Source organism: Photinus pyralis, unplaced genomic scaffold (assembly GCF_008802855.1).
Source record: "Photinus pyralis isolate 1611_PpyrPB1 unplaced genomic scaffold, Ppyr1.3 Ppyr1.4_LG3a, whole genome shotgun sequence".
Classification (NCBI taxonomy): Eukaryota; Metazoa; Arthropoda; class Insecta; order Coleoptera; family Lampyridae; genus Photinus; species Photinus pyralis.
In genome coordinates this window covers 18,317,433-18,328,297 of record NW_022170509.1, presented here as the reverse complement: position 1 = coordinate 18,328,297, position 10,865 = coordinate 18,317,433, and positions in this window count along the sequence as shown.

The window sequence follows — 10,865 nt, the reverse complement described above, 5'->3', positions numbered from 1 at the left end:
TTAGGGGTGGCCCTTCCTGCTTCGTGAAATGATAGAATGATATGGACTGTAATTAAGATATTACCGTCGGATAACTTTTCTTCTAAGAATTTGTGAAGGAGTCGTGGTCCTCAGAGTGAAGTTTTTTTGTATAGATTACGATAAACGTCATCTGTATTACCATAATAGGAGAACTTCCCACCACGAAAAATCGCACATGTCACTTCCATGAAGGTTAGGCCTTGAAAAATTGTGAGACTCTTTGACATATTCTTAAAGTCTAAACGGGTCTTTAGAAACTATAAAATATTTAGTAAGCTTTAAAATCCCAAAATTTCTGAAAGTGCTCCGTCACAACCAGGGCCGGATTTAGCATAGCGCCATGTGGGCCCGGGCCCATAGCGGCACATTTTTAGGGGCGGCAAAAAACAATGCGAAAAATAAGGTAACCACTTAAGAAATTGAAGTTGGAATGTTAGTACGCACACTCTTCCCAACTTAAAACTAATCATGAAATATGTAGTAACATAACCTCACATTTCGACGAAATTATTTGAACTTTGTATTAAGGTTGTGGAAAATTTAGGGCTTTTTCCGCAATTTTTTTTGTTGAAAACGCCTAATTAAGGTTACTCAGTAACTCGGCAATTCTTGTTCTATTCCCCTAAGAGTTCTACGGTAGTCTTTGGGAAAAGGTAATCGAATTTTCGTACACACTGGGTGGTATTCCATACCTTCAGGCCTCCAGGTATTACAATCGAACCAACTTCTCAAGTCGGGGTGTTAGCGACCGTGCCGTAGAATGCGTGGCACCCCAGTGCAGTGTCGATAACGCCCGCGGATACCGGGCGACCTCCGAATGGTGGCTCCTTCCGTGGCTGGGAGCTAAGCCTTAGGCCCAGGCGAGACCGTATTTCCTCACTATGCGTGGGTATGGCCAATAATTCAAACAAACCCATTCTGGGCTCCTCGTCAGAGGCGACTAACAACAAGCATATTGACAGAGGGGCCGGGTCCAACTCAGGGCTTTATTCAAGAACCTGGTGGTGGGCTAGCAAGAAGAATAGCGCAAACAAGGCGACGGCGAGGAAACACCGGCTCGAAGGTCAAGCGGGCCCTGCGCCAAAGCCTAACGTTGTGTCTGGGTCGTTGGCTCAGGGAGGTAACCCGACATCAGCAATCAAGCGTCTCAGACCGGAGAGAGAGACTGGCTCAGGGCAGCCTGAGAAGAAGCTTAGAACTTCTGGAGCATCCAAAGTTGCGGGACTCAGGGTGTGGCCATCGTTCCGATATCGCAGCCTGAGGTGGACATCACAGAGCCTCAGTCAAGAGACAGCTCTACCGAGGCAACGAGACCAACGATATCGACCTCCAAAAGGCGTCGAGATCACTACAGGTGCCGCCAGAGATCGACAAAGATGTCAGCGAGCTTTTGACTCGTGTGGAGGTACTTGGTTCCTACCAGCGGTCGGAACCGTCGGCCTCACTAGGGGAGGGGGAGCCCGGTACATCAGTTATGAACAAGGCAACAGCTTAGGGTACACGCGGATCTGGGAGGAAACCCTCAGAACCGATCCCCTCCTCAAGAAGGGATGTGATCCGGTCCGTTTTTCTGAAACCAAAGAGTCTCCTAGACAGCGAACATTGGCTGAACGCAGATTGCCTGTTCCTCAAATCTCACAAAATTACCATTTTTGGGGAACAACGTAGTACCTTGGGGTTTGGGGTTATGGAATACCCTCCAGTATACGATGATTCGATTACCTAGTGAGTGCTTGACAATTTTTGCACAATTACTAACACTTCTATGGAACACTATTTGGGAAAAGACCATAAAATCCTCGTACACACTGGGGGTGTGGTATGGACCCCCCCCTCCCCGTATACGAAGATTCGATTAGCCAGTAAGGGCTTGACAATCTTTGCTCAATTACCCCTAACATTTCAACATCTACTTCTTTGGAAAAAGGTAATCGAATTTTCGTATACACTGAGGGTATTCCGTACCCCCAGCTCCCCCAACCCATCCCCCGGTACCAAGATTTCGCATACAACAGCATAAGCATTCCAAATTGCTATGATACTTTTTTGAAAAGGGCAGCCGCATCTTGGTTTCCTTTTCTCAAAAATTGTCGTTTTCGGTGAAGAAAGTAGGGGGGGGGGGTCTGGTAGGTATACTAAGATTTGACTACCCAGTAAGTGCTTGACAATTCTTGCTCTACTATCCCCAACAATTCTACCGGAATCTTTGGGGGAAGGTAGTCGAACCCTCGTACACACTGGGGGGTTTTTCGTATCCCCCAGACCCCCGGTACTATGATCTCGCATACAAGAGCTAAAACATTCAAAACTCCCCTGATACTTTTTAGAAAAGAATAACTACATGTTGGCCTCCCGAGGGAAACGATGATCTTTTCTCGAAAAGTACAGTTTTTTGGAAACGTAACGTAGTACCGGGGTTTACGATGATTAGATCACCCAGTAAGGGCTTGACAATTTTTGTCCAATTACCCCTAACCCTTCTCCGGTATAATCTTTAGGAAAAGGCAATCGAATCCTCGTACCATACCCCCCAGACCCCCCAGTACTACCATCTCATATACAAGAACTAAAGCCTTCAAGACTCTCCTGATACTGTTCAGAAAAGGGCAGCTACATTTTCGCCTCCTAAGGAAAGGTTCGATGATTTTTTCTCGCAAATTACCGTTTTTGGGGAATAACATAGTAGGGGGGGGGGTTATGGATTCCCCCCCCCCCCATACGACGATTCGATTACCCAGTACGGGATTGACAATTTTTGCTCAATTACCCATAAAACTTCAACGGTATAATTTTTTGGTAAAGGCAATCGACGTCCCGGTCCCGTAATCGCAGGGGAGGGGGGAGGGGGATCCCCAGACCCCCGGTACTATGATTTCGCATACAAGGGCTAAAGCCTTCAAAACTCCTCTGGTAGGTACGTTTGAGAAGAGGGCAGCTACATCTTCGCTTCCTAAGGAAAGGTTCGATGAGTTTTTCTCGAAAAATACCGCTTTTGAGAAACAACGTACTACCGGGGGGTATGTAATCCCCCCCCCCCCCTCTATACGAAGATTCGATTACCCAGTAAGGATTTGACAATTTTTGCTCAGTTACCCATAACACTTCAACGGTATAATTTTTTGGAAAAGGCAATCTACGTCCCGCAAACACAGGGGGGGGATCTCCAGACCCCTGGTACTATAATTTCTTCAAAACTCTTCTGATAGGTACGTTTTAGAAAAGGACAGCTACATCTTCGCCTCCTATGGAAAGGTTCGATGATTTTTTCTCGGAAATTACCGATTCTGGGAAACAACGTACTACCGGGGGGTATGTAATTCCCCCCCCCCCACCCCCTATACGTAGATTCGATTACCCAGTAAGGGTTTGACAATTTTTGCTCAATTACCCATAACACTTCAACGGTATAATTTTTTGGAAAAGGCAATCTACGTCCCGTAAACACAGGGGGGGGGGATCCCCAGACCCCCGGTACTATAATTTCTTCAAAACTCTTCTGATAGGTACGTTTTAGAAAAGGGCAGCTACATCTTCGCCTCCTATGGAAAGGTTCGATGATTTTTTCTCGGAAATTACCGTTTTTTGGGAAACAACGTAGTACCGGGGGGTATGTAACCCCCCCCTCCGTATCCGAAGATTCTATTACCCAGTAACGGCTTGACAATTTGACCCAGTGCCGGTGCGATGGAGGGATTTCAACCCCTCGTTGTCCACCTCCAAGTGGCGTCGAGGTCACTATCGGTGCTCTCTCAGAGATTTTGGTTCGTGTGGCGGTTCTTGGCTCCGACCGAGGGTCGGAACTGTCGGCCTCACTAGTGGGTGGGGAACCAGTGACGGACACGGTAACCTTCTTACGGAGTAATTTGCAGCACAGTAAGGGGGCGACCTGTTTAATAAGCCGTCAACTTGTTATAAAGCAGAGAGGCATATCTCTCATACAAGACACTTGGGTTTGCAGAGGACGAGTAAAAGGTCTGGTCCAGGCGGAGGATTGTCTTTATTATAAGAGGGAACCTTAGGACTCGCATTTATGACGATAGACAAATCGACCCTTATCTAATGGTTGATTTCTTGATTCAGGGATCTCATAGCTCGTAGGGACGGAGCAGGCACGTGAAAGAGCTCGTGCAGGGGGCTTTTGAACAGGTGGAAAAGTGGAAAAGACAGAGGTTGTTCCATTTATGAATAAACGGAGGGCGGACCTTAATGGGCTCACTCTTCAAGGACGTCAACTGGGTCAGACTAGGTCAGTGAAATATTTGGGAGTTATCATAGACTCCCGCCTGACTTAGAAAGGGCATATTGAGCGAATAAGCAAAAATGCCAGTGAAGGTCTATGGGAATGCAGAAGGACTTTTGGCTGTACATGGGGCTTGAACTCTCGACTGGTATACTACGTCCACTGCAGGAATATGGACTTCTCTGGGACACTTAGTTGTGGAGGTAGAGGCTCAGAAGACCTCCATACGGTTAAACGATTGAGACCGGTGGAAAAATCTAGGCAGTCTAGGGTACGAGCGCATCTGGGAGGAAACTCTCAGAACTGATCGCCTCCTCGCAAGAAGTGGCTTAAAGGAGTCATATCCTTTACTGAGAGGAACGGGCTCTGAACGTAGTTGCGAAAGAAGGGGGCTAGGTAAAACGGGTGTTTGGTTTTCTAAGTGCCGCCTGGTCGTGCTCCCCTGTGAATAGATAGATCACACCCCTACAGTAGCCTTTGAAAGAAGGTAATCGTAAACACTGGGGGCCCAAACCCCCATAGAGCTAAGCATTCGAAACTTTTATGATACTCTATGAAAAAGGACAGCCGCATCTTCCGGAGGACAGGTGCGATAACCTTTTCTAAAAACCTTGGAGGGGGGGGGGGTCTAGGGGATGTGTGCCCAGTCTAAGAAGACTCTATTACCAAGTAATGGCTTGACAATTCTTGCTCTAAATACCCTCGAACTTCTACGCTAGTCTTTGGGAAGAGGTAATCGAATCTTCATAAGCACTGGGGGGTATTGGGGGTATTCCATACCACCCAGACACCCCGGTACTACCTTCATTTTCATTGTCGAAAGTATGATATATTATGGTGACAGACTTTGAATCGACTTTATGCTGTCTATGAGAGGTTGGAAGTTTCATTACACTCGCGGAGATCGGGGTTATGATTCCTTGAGAAAATAACGTGGATATCACTCTAAACTTCAGCTCACAAAACTTGATTATGGTAATCAAGGGAATGTATGACGCCGTTCATAATCTGTAAAACAAATTCTTAATAAGTCTTTACGGCGACGTCGTAACTTGTCTGTGCTTAATGGACCATAATCGTTTGTGTAAATGGCGTGTGAATGTGCAAACAAGACGCTCGCTAAACGTTTATTATGGATGCAGGCTGAATTTAAGTTTCGATAATGAAGCTTTACAAGATAATAAAATTTTGTTCATTTACCTGTTTCAGTCGGAAAATTTTTTTTCGGTCACGTTTTATCCTAATTATCCATCAATTGCGGTAGGTGAGCTCCGCTGCCTTTAACTGCAAGACTCACTTACCTGTCCTTCTGTTAATCCGCATATTTATCGGAAAAGTACCAGATCATTACCACTTTCCGGAGGCGTACAAAGAGTAATGCATTGCAATTGTAATCTTTTACCGACTCGGCGGGTGTGTTTGGTTTCGAAGCGCGTTATCTGACCATTACCATTTTACGGGCGAGTTTAGAGGTTCGCCGCATAGTGGTTGCAATTTTCCGCTCGCCCTTTAAACTCGGATTGCTTTCGCAAATTAGAATAGAGGTCAATTGCCGATACTTTTTGTGTCTCCCCCAAAGTATCATTATTTATGTACGCGATAACGTACGATCTTAAGGGGTCGGAAGAAGTCAATAAACACGAAAGCACGTTAAAAAAGACATTCAAATCGGAATTTCGAATGGGTTATTACTACTATTTACTTTCGTGAGTGTTTACTGCTCCACTTACGCTCGAAATGGGTTTTAATGCACTTTACGTCGAGGACATTATTGTATTCGTCTTATCTCGACTTTGTCCTTGCATGCGGAAAAAAACCGCCCCGTAGGGGTACGAAAATGGGGGGGGGGGGGGGGTGGTCGCGCGCGTATTCTTTTACATTGTCATTTAATACAAGTTTCGAAAACTAACGTAGATATCGTCCGAAAGAAAGTTTGTTCTTATTCTCTCCTTGAACCATTGCCAAAATCTAGACAGATCCGGAATAAATTATTACATCTCTACACAAATCTCTCATATATAAGGAACTTTACGAACGTTTGTCTACGCAGAGAGACTATTATCGGTGCCATATCCATCCGGCCTTGTAAGACAGAGAGAACAATATTTTTTCACTTATTTTAGAATCGTCAATGTTTAAACCATGTAAAGTATCGCTATACGGAACGTTGCCAAAAATGCACATTGCCAATGGTTTTTGCAAGCTCTCCAGTGAAACACCCCTTTTATTGAATCCTTTTTTGTTTGCCATTCTGATGCAACTCCACATTCAAGCGGATTAATTACATTTCTGCCCCAAATATTAAACCATCCCTTAGAAAAACGCCAAGTCGTTTTTACAGATTTTTATTTCTCTTATTTATACATAATTTTTAAAATCAGGAACATTGTTGACGTCTCATAAAAATTGTAGCTTTTATTTACCTAATACTAATTTCGTTAGTTATTTATCAAATAATTTTTAATTTACAATTTTTGCAAAAGCTAAGATGTGTTTCATGCTTTTGTATTTTGGACTTAGTTTTACATACACACAGATAGAAATCTATGATATCTTCAAAGAATTGATCTAAAGATAAATAATCTCACTTTGAACTTCCTCCACGCACGATTTATTGCCATCACTCATTTACATAGAAAATATAATATTAAAACATCTGACTAGCGGCGAAAAAGTTCAAAGCCTTCTCCTCGTAATCTTAAAACCTTTCGTCTTCTTCGCGCAACGGTCGGCGGTAACGTCTCAATTTTTTTAGTTTGTCGATGAATTGGGTCATTTTGTTAAGATAGGTGTAGGGCGAGCGCGAGGGGGGGGGGGATTCCCCTCCAATCGATGGTTTCGAATGAAAACTTTCGCCATAAAAAATTGGAAGCCTTCCCATTCGCACGGAAATTTATTATACAAATGTGAGAAGGAAGATCGGTGACATCCTAAACGTGAACCAATTGCCTAAAAATGACGTGGTTTTCCGATCGTCAACGCCAAATTGGCACCTCCTCAACGATACAGTTGCTCTATTGAGTATGACTGAAACAGCAAAACTCGTAGAAAATTCACGCGAATAGGGCCTACTAAACAACTTTTGCTAATTAAGCAATTTTCAGCAATAACTTCTAACAATTTTTATTTTCTGTTTCAGCAATAATTGATAATCAGTTCCAAAATTGACAAGTAACAAGAGGTAATACCTGATTATATGCTTAATTTTTAAGTAGTCGGGTTTTTAAATTAATTATTGCTTAATTAGGTAAAAATAATTAAGGTCTTGATATTTTACCGAAAAGCATAAGAGCAGCTACAAAATGGCAACATTCATTACTCAGCTCAATTTTCGAAGGAAACACTGAAAAGTGTCGAAAACATTTTGCTAATTGCTAATTAAGCAATTATTCAAAACAATTTGAGCTCAAACGGGCAGTTTAGTTGTATGAAGCAAGCAGAGGCAAATTAGTATAAGTGATTTTGAAGAAACTAGTGAAAATGGACTCCAAGTAATATTCTTTTGCTTAATTAGGCGAAGCGAAATAAATTCAGAAATTAATGTTTCAACAGAAGGTAGAATTTTGAAACGAGATTCACTGTGGTATCCAAAATTAACTTAATTAATCAAAAATAAGATCAAATGTATTGCTTAATAAATTAGCTATATTTTTCAATCTAGCACACAATTAATTTGTGAAGTAATGTCTCCTTAGGCAAGTAACGATAAAATTACGCAGTAATTATTACTGCATTGCTTACTTTTTTGCTAATTAAGTCAAGCAAAAATTAAGTAAAATAATTTTACGTCTTATTTTTAAAGGGATTATAATTATAATGAAACTGCAATTAGTTGAATTTTTCGATCCAAAAAACGTAATTAATTTATGAATTAACGTCATTTTGAAATAAGGCAAGTAAAGGCGGTGTCATACGGTAATTAGTGCGTATCAACGTCAGTTTGGGTAACAGATATTAATTTCAATTATTTTTTGTCAATTAAGCAAAGCAAAAAGCAAATAGATAAAATGTATCTAAGTCAAGGAAATTTTTAATTGAGTGTTAAAAGAGTTAATTAGATTATAAATTAATTGAATTCACGATAAATACAAAATGTCAATGCGAATATTCGCAAATGAAAAAAATTGCGAATCCTTAAATGGATAGTTTGCTAAAAAATAAGTTCACTTTAAAATTATCAACAATTTGAATTAAACTAGGCACTTGGTATAAAGAAGCAATTATTGTGCCATCGTTAATTTCTTAAAGAAATGTTTACGCGTTATTTGTGTGGTAATTTACCATTATAAAGTAAATTTATAATTTATTATAATTAAGCCAGGAATGCTAATTAAGCGAGAAATGCTAATTAAGCAAACAATACTAGCAATTGCTTCATTTTTAACTATGAGTTTAAAGCTAATAGAAATAAATATTAATTGTTAATCAATTAACGTAATTTACTGATGAATTAGTGTCTCCCCAAATGATCCAAATGGAGGAGCGGCAATTATTGCTGCTTTGTTTAATACAATCCATGTTAATTGGAGTAGGCAGCAGGAATTAACTTTAATTAATTTTTTCTAATTGAGGAAAGGTAATAAATTAGTCAAAATTGAATTAAAATTAATTTGTCTATAAGAGATGGAGACAGAAATTTCAACTCAAAGTTATTTAAAAAATAGCCAAAGCAAATTTTTTTTCGGTAACTAGCAGAACTCAATTAGTTCATAAAATTAATAACGTAGTTTCGACTTTTGTAAGTAAAGGTATAAACGACATTCTCGAAAGAATGTTGAGAGGAAATTCTCTAAGTAATCAACAATGAGCTTAATTAAGCAAAAGTAAGATCACATGTTTTGCTTGACGAAAGCATAGACGTTAATTAATTAGTTATATTTTTTAATCATTGTCTTCCTAGGTAAGTAACGGTGAAATTATGCAGCAATTATTTCTTCTTTGTTTTAATTTAAGCAAGTAGGAGAAATTAATTTCAATTAATTTTTGCTAATTTAACAAAGCAAAAAATTAAATAGAGAAAATGTATCAGGCTCTACGTTTTATGTTTAGAGCGATCACAGGAAGCATTAAAATGAGCTTCAATTAGTTACATTTTTCGATCTAGCAAACAAAATTTTGCTAATTTAGGAATAATTGTCCTCTTCAGATTCAACGATAATTTGAGTAAGTAGCATAAATTACTATTAATTATTATCCTAATTAAGCAAAGGAAAACAATAAGTAGCTAAAATGTATCTGATTCAACTCCTATATACATTTTTCGAACCAGCAAACGTAATTAATTACAAATTGATCTATTTTTAAATGAGGCAAGTAAAGGTGAAATTAAACAGTAATTATCGATTATCAACGCTAATCTGAGTAACAGAAATTATTTTCAATTAAGCAAAGCAGAGAATAAAACAGAGGAACGTATCTGATTCAATTGAGTTTTTCGCTCTGACAAAGGTAATTAATTAATCAACCTTAAAAAGAAAGTAAAAGTGAAAGCAGACGGCAATCATTGCTGATTAGCATAATATTCAAAGTTTATTTCAGTGCGTGAGGAAAAATAATTTTAATGAATCTTTTTCGCTAGTTCAGCAAAGACATATTGCTGAGGTTTTTTTTCTAACCGATCAACAAAAATTATAAATTAGCAATGATAACGTAAAAAGGCGACCATGATTAGACCTGAGATTTGTGTTGAAGGTTAAATTTAAAAAATAGACAATGAGACCTTTAATTGAGTTTGCTAATTCAGCATAATAAGATAACTGTACTAATTAATAATTACACTTTTGATAATTAAAGCTAATTAAGCCAATCGCTTAATCTTTAACTGGGAGTTTAAAGCTAACAAAGTGAATATTAATTGTCAATTAATTCATTGCTGAAAATTAATGTCTTCTCAAATGATCCATGTGGAGGAACGACCATTATTGCTGCTTAGTTAATAATCCATGTCAATTTGAGTAGGTAGCAGAAATTAATTTCAATTAATTTGTTTGACTGTATTAAAATGAATTTGTCTGTAGAATGTGGGCACAGAAATTAAAGAAAGGGTGTATGTGATTCAAACTCAAGATCATTTAAAAAATAATGAAAGCAATCCTTTTTGTTAATTAGCAGATACAATTTTGACATACTTGAGTAAAGGCAGTAATTTTTAATTTCTGGCAGAATTTTAAAAGGATATTCACTAAGGTATCAAAAAGGAGCTTATTAAGCAAAAATAAAATCAAATGTTTTGCTTGATCAATTAGTGATATTTTTCAATCTGCCAAACACAATTAATTTGTGAATTATCGTCTTCTTAAGCAAGTAACGGTGAAATTAGGCAGTAATTATTGCTGCTTTGCTTAATTTTTTGCTAAAAATTAAGTAAGGCAATGTATCTGACTCTACGTCTTATTTTTGGAGCGGAATCAAAACAGAAAACGAAAAAAAACAATTTGTGCAATTTTTTAATCCAACTAACGTAATTAATTTATGAATCAACTTTTTTTTTAATTAAGGCAAGTGGAGGTGAAATAAAACGATAATTATTACTGATTAGCTAAAAATTGAACATTAATTTAAGTAAGCAGTAGAGGCTACCTTTAATTAATCTTTTGCTAAGTAG